Raw genomic sequence first — 17,642 nt, 5'->3', positions numbered from 1 at the left:
GTGCTTGCATGAAATTACAATAATTGGCGATATCGCACACTGAAAGGCGTTGACGAGAACCAGCATACATAGATAGTTAGATAGAAGTATGTTCAAAATGTTGACTTTTGAGTCTGATTAACATCTTCCATTTCTGTTGCGATTAAATCTTTAATCTTCTTTTAGTGCTTGTACAAATACAAAAAGTTTAAAATAATGATCAGCTTGGTGTAGACTTTTTTTTTCTTCATTTAGATTCTGGTCTTGCAAAATAAATGTTGGTCTGGTGAACAGTCTGAGCCTTAGATGGTCCAGTAGAATTTTTTCCAAATTTGAGTCAGTTTATTGATTTGATAACCCTGGAATTTGAAACTAGAGTTGTCCAACTTGCTGTAAAGTGAAAAAACAGGTCGTCAGAGTGGAACATTCACCTTCAGTTTGTACTTTGTCAATGTCAGTGAAAGATAAAGCATTATGTGCGGGGCACATCCGAAGTTAAAGGAACTCGTTGCCTTTGATCGGACATGTTGGTCTATAAAAAGCGTTTGTAACCGTTTTTTTTATAAAATGCATATGGTTGGAAAGATAATTTAAAAGTAGAATACAATGATCCACACAAATTTGCCTCAACACGGTCGACCATTGATAGGAGTAAAAAATTTGACTCCCATAAATGGCCTCTAGCGTGTTAGTCGACGAGGTAAAAGGAAAACCGCGCAATTTAGAGGCATGTTTGTGTGGATCATTGTATTCTACTTTTACAACATCTTTCTACCCATGCATTTTATAACAAGCGGTTACAAACGCTTTTCAAAGACCAACTCAACCGATCCAAGGCAATGTGCTCTATAAACAAAAGGGTAGCCACATGTTCCTGTGGCCAGCACCACTGACACATTCTCTATATATGCAGACTCTACCACTGTCAAAGTATGCTTGGAGGCTTAAAGACACTGGACACTATTGGTAATTGTCAAAGACCAGTCTTCTCAGTGTATCTCAACATATGCATAAAATAACAAACCTGTGATAATTTGAGCTCAATTGGTCATCGAAGTTGAGTGATACTAATGAAAGAAAAAACACCCCTGTCACACAAAGTTGTGTGCTTTCAGATGCTTGATTTTGAGATACCTCTAATTCTAAATCTGAGGTCTCGAAATCAAATTTGGGAAAAAAATACTTCTTTCTCAAAAACTACGTTACTTCAGAGGGAGCCGTTTCTCACAATGTTTTATACTATCAACAGCTCCCGATTACTCAGTACCAAGTAAGGTTTTATGCTGTAAGTAATTACCCAATAGTGTCCTCTGCCTTTTAATCTCTTTTCAAATCTTCTAAAATTTAAATTTATTGATAGGTTTTGAATTGAATGTACTTTTTGTAATGTGAAGCATGTTGTGGGCTCATCAGGGTGTGGGTTCGAATCCTGGTTAAGACACTTAAGATTGATTTAGCTAAGTGCGCTACATACTTGGCAGCACAGGTTGAATACACCACAGGGAGCAGAGATGGTTAAAGGAGTAAACTATTTGGACAAGTAAGCAGCGTTTTCAAGTGCAATGATTATTCTTTGGAATTCTGCTAACATAAGAGTTGGTGTACTATTCGATACTAAAAACTACTTTAAGTTTTTTAACTTTTACCCTTTAGAGGTACGTTATATAGGCCCCTATAGTTTTTTTTTTTTTTTACTTATTCAAAGATATTATTAGAATTTATGCAGTATTGTAGCTTTATTTTTTGATGAGGAGTACAAAATTTGCAAATTTTCTTGCAAATTTTCCATATTATTAAATAAAGCCTACAGACAGTATGATGCTAATAAAAATAATAAAACACAGCATTTGTAAGGCGCACTTTCTCTGTTTACACATTCAAAGGCGCCGGTCCAGATAAATAAAAGAAATCTCAGATGTGTTCAAAGGCCAGTCTGAAAAGAATTGCCATGAAAAAAGGATGTACCTAGTCCAAGGCAATTATAACAACATAACATGACCCAAACTACCAATAAAACAAGTTTGGATCGAGGGTTAATTGCGCATCCTGATGATATCTCATGAGTCAGGTTTTTTAGTAGTTAGGCACCCGAACTTGAGAGGGTTCCAACACACTCAGTCAAGGTCAACACTGGTCAAGGTTAACATGAGCTACTGGACAGTGGATTGAAAGAGTAGGATCGGGAGAAAAGCGGGGAAGAGTGGAAGTGCACCCGTAACCACAACAAGTTTTGTATAAAGTATTTATGGTTTTAATAACACTATAAAATATATAAAGATTGTGACCTACCATGTCTACCATGGAATGACATGTTACATCCTATTTTATGTAGTGAATTATTCTCACTGTTCAGGGACAAATTCCCCCAAAATGCATCCTGCAAATTAGTTTGTGTCTGCATTTATAAATTGAAAAAACTCAAATCTTCACATTTATGCAGCATGTTCCTATGTTAATTTTTTTTGCTTATTTTTTTTTGTGTTCAATTAAGATTTAGCTTCATATACATCAAGATACAACTTACTTTTAAGAATGTTCTTTGTGATAAAGAAAATTACGGAAGATAATTCCCTGCTGAATGGCTTGAGATTCCTCTCAATACAGACAAGTCTGGAACATGTGCCCAACTCATGAAATTAATTCTTTCAATTTGCTTGTGACATTTCATTATTATATTTGCCTTTGAAATTTCACTGACGTTATAAGTTTAGAAACTAGAATTAGCAGTTGCAAACTCCTTCCTCTACCTCGATGGTATCAATGTAAAGAATAGGTTTGACATTTCAACCCTGGCAGAGTCTTTCTTAAAGGCTACATAAATATATTTAAGCTGTTCATAAAAAAGACTAAAAATATATTTATAATTAGTATAAGTTACACAACTCTTTTGTTTTATATATGTTTTCTCTGCACTGACTTGCAGATTTCTTAGAAGGACATTGTTTTTCCTTTTGGGCAATCCTAGGGAGGAGAGTAATTTCATTTGCTCTGCTGAAAATAGAAGGTTCTTGTAGTGTACAGTTGTCGACGGTTCCCTGCTACTTTGTGCTTTACAGCAGAAAAATTGTTGCTAAGTGTCAGTTTCTGCTTTGTAACAGCCTTTTGTGATGTTACGGTCCTTGTAAAGGAGAATCCGAGAGAAAGAAATGATGGTTGCTTACTCTTTTTGACTGTTGAATGAGTCATGCAGCTGCATTAATTAGAAGGTCATACTACAGTGGCATTATTGCATTGCCAAAAGGCAAAGGCATTTATGGAACAAAAGTCCAATTGATTTGAAAGAGAGAAGGCAAAAATGCTACAAAAAGCCCTTTCAGTAGGAAAAAGCCCAACTCTCGACATGTTGAATGAATATGAAATTTTCCTCAGTTAACCTTCAGACATGTCAGAATATCCTAGTCACCCATTTTGAGAAATAGGTTGATTTAGGTTAATACATTTCTGATCTGCAGCAATCTGAACAAATTTAATTAATATTGATTTTCTTTTGTAAGACTTGAACGCATAGAGACTTTTAATAAAACATCCTGATGAATAATTCACATTAGTTGTTTACTTAGTAATTTTTTATGGATGGCCCATTTGGTATCATCAGCTGGTCTGCTGATGGTAAATGTAAAATGTAGTACATGTGCGAGCACAAACACACATGTTGAAGGAATGATAAGCGATATTGATGGAATGATAAATGATATTCAAATTGAACAGCATAATGTATGATTGGACTAGGCAATTATCAATACGTACATGCCATGTCTCAACTCAGTCTAACAACAGTAGAGACATTGGTACACATGTGCATAGATCGATTGATAACACAATTACAGGTACATGACCTTGTCGATAGGGATAGGAGATTTAATGTGATGGCAGTCATTGCTGACTCAGATCTAGAGTTGTTGTTGTTGTTGTTGATATTTGTTTTTCGAAGCCGCGATTTTAATAAGCATGGTTCACCCAAAGACCAAGGACCAGCATTTGTAATGTAGGCATAACCATGGAACCCCAAGTCCATTGATAGTATTAAAGGCAGTGGACAAATATTTCTTGGTGACGAGTAATGGGGAGAGGTTGATGGTATAAAACATTGTGAGAAACAGCTCCCTCTGAAGTGCCATTCATGTAGTTTTCGAGAAAGAAGTAATTTTCCACGATTTTGATTTCGAGACCTTAGATTTAGAACTTGAGGTCTCGAAATCAACCATCTAAACACAAACATCTTCGTGTGACAAGGGTGTTTTTTTTCTTTCATTATTATCTTGCAACTTTGATGACCGATTGAGCTCAAATTTCCACAGATTAGTTATTTTATGCATATGTTGAGATACACCTACTGTGAAGGCTAGTCGTTGACAATTACCAATAGTGTCCACTGCCTTTAAAGCCATTGGACCCTTTCGGTTCAGAAAAAAAAATAAAAGTTCACAGATTTACAAATAACTTACAGGGTTTACAGAAGGCAATGGTGAAAGACTTCTCCTGAAATATTACTCCATGAAATGCTTTACTTTTTGAGAAAACAGCAAAACAATATAAAGAGAACGAGAATTTAACAAGTTAACGAGAATTACGGATTTATTTTAAACACATGTCATGACACGGCGAATCGCGCGAAAACAAGAGTGGGTTTTTCCGTTGTTTTCTCCCGACTCTGATGACCGATTGAGCCTAAATTTTCACAGGTTTGTTATTTGATATAGAAGTTGTGGTACACAAAGTGTGGGCCTTGGACAACACTGTTTACCGAAAGGGTCCAATGGCTTTAAACCTATTTAATGCAATTTTAACGTTGAATTCTAATGGGTACCTTGTATTACACGTTGAAACAATGCCTACTGTTTATATATAGAGCAAGGACCAGCATTTTTAATGAACGCATCATAACTATGGAATGCCAAATTGTATTTTGATAGATAACCTATAATGTAATTCTAACGAGTACAAAACACACTGTATATATTTTTCATTGAAACAATGTCTACTGTTCGTAGAGCAAGGACCAGCATTTGTAATGAAGGAACGGCAAATATTTTGTGATAGTAGTTTATGTTGAAGCTGATTATTATGCAATTTTAAAGGAACACGTTGCCTTGGATGGTCGAGATGGTCTTTGAAAAGCCATCTGTAACCGTTTGTTATAAAATGCATTGGTTAGAAAGATGTAAAAGTAGAATACAATGGTCTACACAAATATGCCTCAAAATTGCGTGGTTTTCTTTTTACCTCGTCGACTAACACGGCGGCCATTTATGGGAGTCAAATATAAATGGCCGGCCGTGTTAGTTTGCGACGTAAAAGGAAAACTGTGAAATTTTGAGTGATACATGTGTGGATCATTATATTCTACTTATAAAACATCTTTCTAACCATATGCATTTCATAACAAACGGTTTCAAACGCTTTTTATAGACCAACTCGTCCGATCCAAGGCAACGTGTTCCTTCAATGTTAAATTCTAATAGGTACTTGTATATGCAGAACAAAATCTACATCTGAGGTCTCAGAATCAAATTCAAATATTTAAGTAAAAAATTCCTTCTTTCTTGAAAACTACATATCTTCAGAGAGAGCCGTTTCTCATAATAGTTTATACAATCAACAGCTCCCCATTGCTTGTTACCAAGTAAGTTTTTATGCTAACAATCATTTTGAGTAATTACCAATAGTGTCGAGTGCCTTTTAGATAATTTTAACATAAATCTGAGGGGATTTTATGAAACTATACAAAACCTTTGGACCTATATGTTATTCTTGCATTTGCGATATATGTTCATGAAACTTTGTTTACCTTGTAGCGGATATAGACTTAGCATTTCAATGTAGCTTAGAGCTTTTCAAGGTCTACTTCCGGGAGAAACAAATTATCTAAACACACGCCTCGGTTGTGATTGAATCCACAACGTTATTTGCTCTAGAGAAGCTTTCCTAATCTCGTGACAAAAATTGTGAAAACGACGGAGCTCTGTGTCAACTGTTGATGTGCACTAATACGTAGACTATTAATTATCTACCATTCATAAATTACCCCAAACAGTTTGGCTACTCCTTTTGATGTAGAGCGCGTCACATGGGGGTGTTTAAAGGGTGGCTGCAGTGGTTTTTTTAAATAAATTAAACGGTTAAACATGACTTTTTAAACCTGAAATATTTTTTATTATTTTTTATTCAATGCGCAAGTATTTTAAAAATGGTTTTCAAGAGATTAGGGGAACCCGCCCCGCCCCTAAAAGGGAGCCTTCATTTGCATAAACGTGGCGTCATGTTGGGAACCCGAGCTGTCGGGTCCCCTGGCTGTGTGCATATGAGACGCGTGCACTGTGTGGCCTGGTACCTAGGCGCGTGTAGTTAGGGTTTTTGCCGACGATATGTTTGAATTCCCGACATGACGTCGATGGTAGGGGGGCGGTAACAATCCACAAAAGGGGGGGGGCATGACTTATTCGCTAATTACGCAAGTGAGATATGTGGGGGAAAAAACAAAACACATTTTATTGATGTTCAATACATATATCAGAAATAAATGACAGCAAAATTAACTGTTTTGTTTTAATTCACTGCAGCATCCCTTTAAACAGTTGATAATGACCAGCTGGAGCTGTTTAGAACCGGCTGGCTTCCGCATGTGGGGAATGCACAATTCATAGCTATTAGTAACAGCGCGTTAGCGTGTGCGTACACACAACCCATGCACATCAGGTTCTTAACGAAATTTTTGAAAAAAAACACTTCAAACCTCAAATTATCAATTTTCAAAGTTTTTAAACGTTTTTTTAACAAAATGGCATTTATGAATGGGAGTAAAAGAGTAGTGACTCGTTCTTAAACGCCTTTTAAAACCTTGCAGGATCGTTGCCGTGCGATAAAGGCCCTCATCACAGGGCAACGACCCTGACGGTTTTAAACGGTCGTTAAAGAACTCGTCGCTACCCTTTTATTCCCTTATTAATTATCTTCCATCCAAATGAGGCCAAAGGATACGGGAGCGCTATTTGTTTATATTCCACAAGTGCCTGTGTTATAACAAATTTACCCTGTCAGCTTTAAAACAGCAGAATATGCATGGTGCGTTATTTATTATTATTATTATTATTATTATTATTATTATTATTATTATTTATTTGGCAATTCACATAAAAATACACCGTGCGTTATAGTATAGTATCACACTGTTGTCGGCATGGGTCAACCAATCAGGATCAAGGATTCAAATTTTGAAAACTTGAATGAAGATGCCAAAAATAAGAATAAAACAGTCCTGCATGCAGCCTAGTCTTTTTAAATAGGTATTGTAAGCAACATATAAAACAGGGTGCCTATTTAAAACCGGGTTTCAAACAGACAGCATCCCCCTTACCTATTACATGTAGTGTGTTTGGAATTAGTGGGAATGAAATAATGTGTAATTTACACACACATCTTTTGTTGGTAAAGGCACAATGTGTGCTTTACTTTATTGCTGTTTAATTTAGTAGAGCTCCATAGGAGTTTTCACACTGTACAAGGAAAATAAGTTTGAAACACAATATGTGTATGATCATCACATCACCACATACCCAAGGACATTTCAGAAGCACAAAGCTGGATGCAACAGGATGCAACACTATGCCTTGGGATAACACTAACAGGATCCAAGATGTATCTTGTTGCAGTAAGCTTGGTTAGGATTATCGTATACATTGAGAAACAGCCTTGGGGCCAATTTCATAGAGTTGCTTAACGGACGATTTTGTGCTTACTGCGTGAGTTTCCATTTCACTACTAACCATTGAAGCACAATCTTTCGGTGCTTAAATGGTGCGTAATAAATTATGTAACAACATGAACAGTGCAAATCTATGGTGAATGAACAAGCTGGCCTCATCTTGCAAATTTGTCTGCTACAGTTAGCAGTAGCACAAAAATGTGCTTACTGTTAAGCATATCCCACACTGATCCCAAACATGTATTCATTCATTTTTCATTCAGTTCATTTCTTTTATTTGTCTCACATCGTTGCCCAGAGGCCAAACACTTAAAAATTAAAACATAAAAAAAATAATAACATTTTAAAAACAATCAGTTCTAAAAACGCTGAAACTTGTGTATATGTGTAGAGGAAGGGATGTTGAAATCTGAGGGTTGAATCATGCAGTATACATTTGACCCCAAATAGAGTATCCCAAACAGGCACGACAACCCACCTCCACATAACCAGGTACCAGGTCCGCAAGGCAAGCCCAACAAGGTTGACTGACGGTAAACTAATTACCATGACTCTATGAGTCATATGTGACCAGGGAAACACACTGTAAAAACAAAAAAAAGTAAAAATAAACCTTTATATCGGGAGTTCTTCTTTCCAACGCAGTGATTACTTCATGGTAACATTGTCGTCATTCACATTCCCCTTTTCCTCCTCCTTTTTATAACTGTAGAAGTGTGCGTGCATCTTCGGGGGTTTGACGTTGGCCTACACACAGGGACGCTGTTGCAGTAGGTGAATGTAACCCGTTTGTGTTCTGGGATTATTGACAGCAGTGTGTTCGTCTGTACAGTAATCAATGCGTGATTTAAGGCGGCTCCATTGAGGATGGGACACAGTGGTCACGGCGCCCCTACATGAAGGTTAGTACTACCTTGATACACAATGCACCTCTTACATGTATATTTAAAGGGTTTTGATACCTTTTGTAGATCAATGGAATAAATTACCAAAACTGATCAGGGAATCATCTTCTACTGCCATTTAAAAAAAAAACTCAAAACCTACTTTTTCAGTCAGCCTCATCATTAATCCTTTGCTGTTTTGTTTATCTTTCTTTCTTTGCATGTTCTTATTTTATTCATTGTTCAGCGCTTTGATCTGTGTTAAAGGCGCTATATAAATACATATATTGTTATTATTATTATCAAGTTTTTTTTGGCCATGACATGAATCCCTACTCACTGTGAATGAAGATATAATATAATTTACCTGTAGAAGTTTCAGTTTCATGGTGACTCCCTAAACCCTTTTATAAGTCTCTGAATGTAAACGTTTCAATGTAAATGTTGTCTTTTTTTGTCTATAGGGGCTATACTCTTTGTTTGTTTTTATTAGTTTTTCTACCACTTTGCCAGTGGAAATCAAATTTCTATATTTTTTTTAAAATGTGGACAATGAATGAAATCTGGTTAATTATACTCTGTTGCTGTTGTGCTGTAAAAAAAAATTAATGTGACACCAACCCCCCAGGGAGAACAGTTCTTTGATAACTTATGGGGCTTCCCTCGTTAAACAAGATGACGTAAATAAATAAACAAGATGACGTAAATAAATAAATATACATAAAATGAATTTTTTTTTTACAATGGTTTTTTTTTTTTTTACAATGGTTTTTCTCTTGTGAATTCCAAGTTGTAAATCTTTTGTCAAGAAATTTAATGGGGCAGTCGTTTGATTTATGGACTGTCAGAATGTTTTGTGTGCAACCACTAAGTTCGCAAAACATAACTATACAATGTGTTCTGAAGCACAGTACATGTGTAATGTATGAATTAGCTTAGTTGGAGTTGAGATTGTATTGAGTTAGTTTTATTCCAAAAACTGAACAAACCCCATACACTGGGAAGGGATACAACAAAGTAATAACAGAGTTTTTTAAACATGCATGTACACATATAGCAAAGGAGGATAGGTCAGCATAAAGCTGAATTGTGGGGTGTCGTGGTCGAGCGGTTAAAAGCCCCGAACTCAAGCTCTGGTGTATCTGATCAGCAGAGTGTGGGTTCGAGTCCCGGTCGCAATACTGTGTCCCTAAGCAAGACACTAAAACCATTGCTTGGTCCTTTGGATGGGATGTAAAAGAGAAGAGGTTCGCCTCGTTGTATCTAGCCGTGCGTTTATCTTTAAATCATGAAGGCTGCACTAAAAAGGAAGAAAATATCAAATTATATGAAGAAACTTTTGTGTGAATGTTGGCTCTGAGAAAAGCCGATTTTAATCTTGACATTTCGAAGAGTAGGCCTATACTCTGCTTGTCTTCAGGACCAGACCAGCTCTTCTCTGAGCCAACACTTGGTGTAGTAGTGCTTAAAACTCCTGCTGGATCTAACACATGTTTGCAATCTAAAAATTAACACGCACACTTCCAAAGACACAAGGATGGCTAACCCCTGGCTATTACTGTACCTTGGACATCTTACACGTTGACACATAAAAACAGATTAAACAGTTTTTCCCAAAAGGTTAATAGATGTGACATGCCTGCTAAATAATATTCCTGCCTAGTAATTTTAAGTTGGAGTTTGGCCCTAATTTCATATAGTGCTTTTAAAGGCAAGGTACACTTCTTTTAATTGTCAAAGACCAGTATCCTCTCTTGGTATTAAAAAAAAACGGTGCAAATGTGGGCTCAGTATTTATAACTAATGTTGTGCACTGAGAACAGCTCAAATTAATTGGGCTCTTTTGAGTGGTGTTTTTATTTTATTCAAAGCAAATAAATTATTTAACTGACTAAATATGAAATTGAAAATTATTCAATTGGTTGTTGGGGATGACTTAAGGCCATTTTGTTGTGAAGTTCTCAGTCAAGTCTGTCTTGTTGGTCGCAGCGAGTGTTGACATACTGACGCAGTGTTTAGCTGGAGGAGTGTTTGGGTGTCTTTTGGAAACCCTGTTTGAAATTTTTGCACCCTGTTTGGCCGGCAATATTTGTTGTAAGTGGAGAGTTTTTAAATTTCCAACAAATTTGGACACCTTTTTTCACCCAAACCATGCTAAAACCTTGGCGTAGGATGCTCAATGTACGCACTTTATTCAGTAGAGACGTCAATGTCTGACATGTCTGAGTGACAGCTGTTGTCTTTTACTGGACACCTTTTGTCTCTGTGAATGATGCTATTGTTCTACTCCCTGCGTTGCATCAAGAAGCGACTAACAGTCTACACAACAACCCGACTACGACAACGGACCAGACTGCTGGCCCAGCTGTTCCATGGTCCACTGCATTCAAATGGGTATTAAGGTATTATGAAAACAACTTCACTGGTGAACACTCAGCATCGAATGTGCACTGTGAAATCTCAGAGTTTAGGCTTGATCAAGAGCACATAAATGTGACTATAATTAAAGAGTGGATGTCTTCCACATGCTGTAATGTAAGTACAGGCTAATTTAATTTTGGTTAATTTAATCTTGGATTGATGTATTTATGGGGATTAGTATTCCTTCCTCCATGGTTCTTGTGTGCTCTGTAACCTGTTAGGGTAGGAACACATGGTGTGCCGTATTACCACATATAGATGTAAGCAGTACATCTACATGTTCAGCATGTTCAGGAAACATATTGCAATGTAGCCTTACACTTTCGTATTGTACTACAGTGATGTCCTGGATATCAGGGTACATTTCTGGGGCGGAAAATTTTCAAAGCTTCATAACTCAAATCTTACCTGCAAGAAACCACTAATTTCAACAGATTCACATTCCATGGCAGCATATATTTTTCTGCGGTGGGTTTTGGTCGTCACATATTCTTCACAAATCCGTCATTTTCATGAAATAATGCAGCTCCCAATGTTAAGGAATTCCCATTTTTGTTCGTACTCTCACAGTCTGCCGTGTGTACGCAAGACGCGCAAATCTTGCGTTGCGTTTGCGCGTTAACGCAGCTGTGCAGTCAAGAAACGGTGACCAATAATTCATGCGTCTGGCGAATGTATACGCGTACGCGCGGCAGCAGACAACACTGTGAGAAAACGATCAAAACGGGAATTTTATTAACATTGGGAGCTGCCTTACATGTATTTCACGAAAATGACGGATTTTTGAAGAATATATGACGACCAAAACCCACCTCAGAAAAATGTATGCCGCCATAGAATGTGAATCTGTTGAAATTAGTGGCTTGTTGCGATTATGAAGCTTTGAAAATTTTCCGCCCCAGAAATGGGCCATAATAGTTAGGACTCTGTATCTGTGTACAGGCCTTGAACTTCACTCTTGAAGGGGTTTAGCAATTTTCTTCTGTTAAAGGGCACTTCTATGAGGAAAATGTAAGTTTGTATTGGAATCTTGCAGAGGGCCCAACAGCAAAAGCACAGGGCACCAAGGCAGTTCCTGTGGGTTAGGGTTATTTTGAGACCTTCACTTTATCGTAGCGTTTTGGCGGCTCATCCCTTCATCTATTACTCCGGATTCAACCAGCACAGTAGGTTTATTATTGAGTCTGTAAATAATGCAGTGTTGAGCATGTGCGATAAAAGCTGGCATAGTTGACAGTGTGTACCCGTGTATTTCTACATAGTGATGTGAACCTTTGGCCTCTTTGGCTCTCTCCTGAGGATGAAACAAGCTGCTGGTCTGTGGATTTACATGTCCACATTTTGGAGGCAATTTTCTTGTTTGCTCACTCTCAGTGTGCAATTTAACTGGTATATTGAACAATGCACAGCCGTATAATGATAGAACCCTGATCCATAGGCCTATGTGTTCTAAAAACAAGCGTATTATGCTCGAGAACAAATCATGTATTCACATATGTGAGTATTGCACTTGACATGAAACTAATGTTTTAGCTGCTGGGTTTCGGCAAGATAAGTTAAGGTGCCTGTAACGAGTCATCACATTAAAGGTAAACCAAGTGATTAACTCTGATTAAACTTATTCATAAAGCATCCACAAGTGACTTTTATCCGTCTGAAAGTCAAATAGCGCCCTCACTGAGGCACAAGGAGGAAGATTATTGGATGACACATGTGGCTGCTCTTGGTGCGTAAAAAATGTGCGTGCAGGCCTCGGAATAACCAACGGCACCAAAAGCAATTGCTGTGGTGCCCTTTGCAAAGTTCCAGTTAACATTTTCAGAGTGCTCCTTACCAGATGAAAATTGCTGTGCCCCTTCAAGAGGGAAGTTCAAGGCCAGTGCCCTTGATCTCGGCGTATCAGTAGCATAGTCATTATGTAATGGTCCTACCATATGCAAACACCCTTGTTGTTTTACCATATTCTTTGGATCAGATTAAACCTTGGTTAGGATCCCATTACAGATCAGGGTTCAATTTCACAAAGCAATAAAATCCATCGTATACAAAATGTCAGTATCGCCATAGTGATTTACATTGTGATTTCACACTTTACTAAGTAACTACGATTGATTTGCAGTTAAGATCAATCTTGGCTCTTAGTTAAATCAGCCCCAGGGCCCATTTTTACTGCCAAATTCTGCGCTTACGATCACGATTCCCCGCTTACCGTGCAAGCGCCAAATTTCTGTGCTAGCCTTTCAAGCGTAGAATGCCTAGTAACATGGAGTACGCATGCACAGAAGCCAAAATTCGCTGCTTACCCATGAGATACGCTTGACAGCAGCACAGAATTCCCTGCTTCCGTAATCGCCGATTCTGTGCTTACAGTAAGCAGAGTCATGAAATTGGGCCAAGAACTTCTCGCAAGGATCATGTTTTAGTCTCTTCCTGATTCTGTGGGTATTTTCCTCTCATTTGTCCTCTCGTATAGATGGTTTACCTGTCACGTCTGCTGTCAATATGAGTAGTGGTGCATTGTGTTCTCTTGGTGTACGTGTCTTTAGGCCCAGTGGCAACAGTGCTGAGTAATGAGATCCTCAATGTCACGATAAGGAAAGGGCAACTTACATTTGTCATCTGTAATACATTTGTTAAGGTCAAGGTGTGGATAACTTTTTTTTTTTTTTTTAATCAGTTGCGATGCAAACAACGGTTGGTCGGACAAGGATTATTTTGTTTGACCATAAATGTAATAGTTAGAAAGGTTGAAGTAGTTCTTTTTTACATGAATATGCTTTTTACCTATAGTTTAATAGTAATAGAGGCTTCTTATTTAGCACTCTTATCCGTCACTCAGTGCCGCTCAACGTGCTTTAACAAGGTTTGTGGAACTACTTTTGAATTATGAGACATACATAGCACCATATAATGATTTAGGTGCTGTGGCACAATATTCTGCCAATCAAACAAGGAGCACAGGGGCAAACCCCTTCTCTTTTCGATAAGTGCACTAGTTTTGTTTACGTGTGTTAAACAACACACAGAACCAACGGCTTTATGCGCCGGCCGAAGGATGAAGCATCATGTGGTTATGTGTCTTGCTTAAGGATACAGGTGTCGTGACTGGGACTCGAACCCACACTCTGCTAGTCAGAAACACCAGAGCTTGAGTCCAGTGCTCTTAAAGGCTAGGCCATGACAAGCCAAAGTAATAAGCGTAAAAGTGAAATCTTGTGGGCGTGTGTGTGTAGCTTTTACCTGGGTTTAAGTCAAACGATTGAGCATAGGCCTTTATGTGTGAGTCATGTGTTGCAGTGGAAATGTCAAAGGTCATATTTTTTTTAATGTATCGCGGGATAAAGAATTATTAATTTTGGTGTTACCCATCTACCCATGTGTGTTAGCACTGTATACTTAGTACTTTCACAAGCTATGCGGAAAAAAAATCACCTGTAGGCATATTACTTGGGTGGAATTCTAACCCACCACCTTTGCAATTTTAGAGCAGTGTCTTACCAACTAGACTACCGAGATTGCCCTGTAGCTAGAGGCAGTTCAAATCCTTCATTCGATTGAATACATGTAGATGGAAATTTGCATCGGGGATATAGATGATTAATTTTGGTTAAATATTAATAGTCGTGGTCACCTGTTTATCAGACTTTCACCCAAAAATATTGTTTACCGGGCAACATTTCTCATAACCCTGCACCTGTTGTTTTTATATTTAATATAATTTTTTATAACTACCTACTCAAATTTCCAAAGATTTTTCATATTTATTTTTCTATAATGATAAAATGTTTTTTGTGAGGTAATTTTTTTACTTGAATGACATGTTACTACTCAACAGGATTGAAAAGATATTTGTCAGACTCAAAGTCAACATTTGAACATCATTTAAAACAAAGAAGATAAAGATATTGTTATTAATGAATGAATCATAGTGTTTCAAACGTAGATCTGCCTACTTTGTCAACTTTGTCAGCGCTTTGAGATGCCATCTGGTGTGAAAAAGAGCTATAAGAACTGCATGTATTAATTAAAGCATTTTACACCTTATTCTTCAGTAAATGCTGTGAAAGGAAGACCATTACAGTATGTCAGGAAGGTTGCAAATCTTCAAACTGTTTGGTAACTAATTGAGATATGAAGACCTTACATTGTTAGTGTGGTACATATGTTTTGTGTGCTGTGTACACAAAGCCGATGCAATAAGTTGTTTGTGATTAATTGAAACGCGTTTCTTGCTCCATCTTAGTATTAGCTCTACATCAATGTATACAAAGCTGTTTCATTAATTACACCTCCAACCCATACGGCCGGTCGGACAAACCCCTCATCCTGTACAGTCACCAGTGTTTAATGACCCATGTTTCAATAAACTAAAAAAAAAAAGAGGGGATGCATTAATATATTCATCGTCGGCATTGACAAACACGTACAAACCATGTACATAGCCCTTAATTACATTTCTATAAGGTGCTTAATTGGTCTGACGTTTTGAATCTATACACCATACAATGAAGCAGCCCATAACGCTGGTGACTCCGCTCCGTCCTTCATCGTGTGGTATTTGCAGCGATGTATAAAACAGGCTATTGATCTCATTCTCAGAGGGATGTAGCTAGAGAGAACCTCGGAGTCAACCCTCAGACGTTGGCGTGTAACAAGCTGATGTGTTAGGGGTTATTGTTTTATAGCTATTCCTGTTGGCGTTGCAGAGGTGATGTCATGTATTTTTGCCGTACAGTTACTGAGTTGTCGTATGCGTGCACTAGGACTTGTGGAAAAAAACATTGGTAATCTCTGATTTTTGTTTCTTTTTCTGCTTGCGTTTTGAGTTGTTGACTGTCATATGTATACGTACACTACATGTAGGTACTTGTGGAAAAAACTTTGGTAATCTCTCATTTGTTTTATTTTTCTGTGCGAAATATAATTAATACTAAAATTGTCATTATACAGTAATAAGTTTGGGAAGTAATGCATTCTGCTCTACAAGCCAGACTCTTAGTACATGTAGATAACATCTACAGATGCCTACATCCTGATGGATTGCAATGGGGAATCCTGTTAACTTTAATACAGGATGGGTATGGATAAACAAAAAATCATTCAATTTAAGAAAGCTTACTGATTATGAATGAAGTTCATGTATTATTTTTAGAACCACTTTTTCCGTGAAATATTTCCCTTTAATAAACCTGCAACAGCCGAAATTAAGGCCAATGTGTCTTCAAGCCAAAACCTGTGCATGTTTTTTTCACTTTTCCCTCTGACTCTTGCAGTGTATTAAGCCCAAATTTTGACAGGTTTTTTATTTCATGTACCTATAATGGTTAATCACACAAAAACATGAACACCTTCTGCAACTTTTTCATCAGCTGTACCAATCCTGTGATAATACCTTTTAGATATTTTAACGTGCTGGATTTGAAACGCTCTAAAACAATTTGACAGATGGCACCACTCTTATAGCGCGGCTCTCGTGTGCTAGGGTCAGAGTGAAAAGTCCTTGTCGACAACCGATGCTTAATGATACGAGTGTCTTACCATCGGACTTGAGATCCGATTAAATCCTCAACTGGAGCATCACTGGAGAGATGACAGATGAGGATCTGTGGCTGGGGTGATGCTCTTCACACTGAGTGATTGTGTGGGTCATATGCACTCTGGGTGTGAGCTAGGCCCAACTTCATAAAGCATGTTCAAGCACATAAACTTACTCAGCACAGAAAACTCTTGCTTAGCAAAAATAGGTTACCAGCCAAAATACTGTACATTTACCATTGCTGTGACTGGTACCCCACTCATTTCTTGCTTAGCAAGGCCCGATTTCATAAAGCGTATTCGCATTAAAACTGGATAAGCACAGAAAACTGTTGCTTAGCATAAATAGGTTACCAGCCAAATAACCATGTACATTTACCATTGTTGTGGTTGGTAACCCACTCATTTGTGGCTTAGCAACGCCCAATTTCATTATAAAGCATGTATTAAAATAAGCACAAAAACTTGCTAACCACAGAAACCTCTTGCTAAGCAAAGATAGGTTACCAGCCAAAATACTGTACATTTACCATTGGTCATGTTGAACGAGTTCTACATGTAGATAGACTTGTATAATTCGTTGGGTTTTGATGTAAAGTATGAATGCCATCCACAAGAAAAAAAGAACTTTACTTTGCGATATAAAGTATTGTCTTAAATTACTTCATAATCTTGTCTTTGGATACACATCGTCAGCGGTAATAGATGTTTAACTAGTTTACTGAAAATTCTGTAAAAGTGGTGCGTGCGTGCCGTTAGTTTTTTAATCAACAATAATGAAAAATTCAGAGTTGTTTTATTACAAATACAGGCCTGATACTTCACGGAGGCAACGGAGGCGATTGCCTCCGTTGCCCCTTGCCATTGCCTTGGTGCCCTTGAAATGCTCCAGTAGAAATTTACAATTTCCTCATAGGGTGCCCTTTGCCAAAGAGAAAATGCCTTTATGCCCTTGCCTTTTCAAAAACGAAGCATACAGGCCTGCAAATAATAATACATATAACCAAGATCTGAATTTCAATTTGTATTGATAGCTTCACTGTCAAATATTCTCAGAAAAAAATGTACCATTCCATTTTTACTTTCAGATTACATGAAATCTGACTTCATCTGCTTACTGC

The 17,642-nt window shown here is 37.6% G+C and overlaps 1 protein-coding gene across 2 annotated transcripts in view; it reads left to right on the top strand.

Annotated features, from left to right (window-relative positions):
- The window catches only part of LOC139934343 (EH domain-binding protein 1-like), an 86,611-nt gene that overhangs the window by 2,575 nt on the left and 66,394 nt on the right, over positions 1 to 17,642 (top strand). For both annotated transcript variants that reach the window (XM_071928541.1, XM_071928532.1), the window contains exon 2: positions 8,394 to 8,583. The gene's annotated coding sequence lies outside the window, so the exon portion shown is untranslated. The remainder of the gene's footprint in view (positions 1 to 8,393; positions 8,584 to 17,642) is intronic.

This window comes from Asterias amurensis, chromosome 1, assembly GCF_032118995.1.
Source record: "Asterias amurensis chromosome 1, ASM3211899v1".
NCBI lineage: Eukaryota > Metazoa > Echinodermata > Asteroidea > Forcipulatida > Asteriidae > Asterias > Asterias amurensis.
Note: the sequence above shows the minus strand (reverse complement) of the source record. Positions and strands in the feature narration are given on the sequence as shown.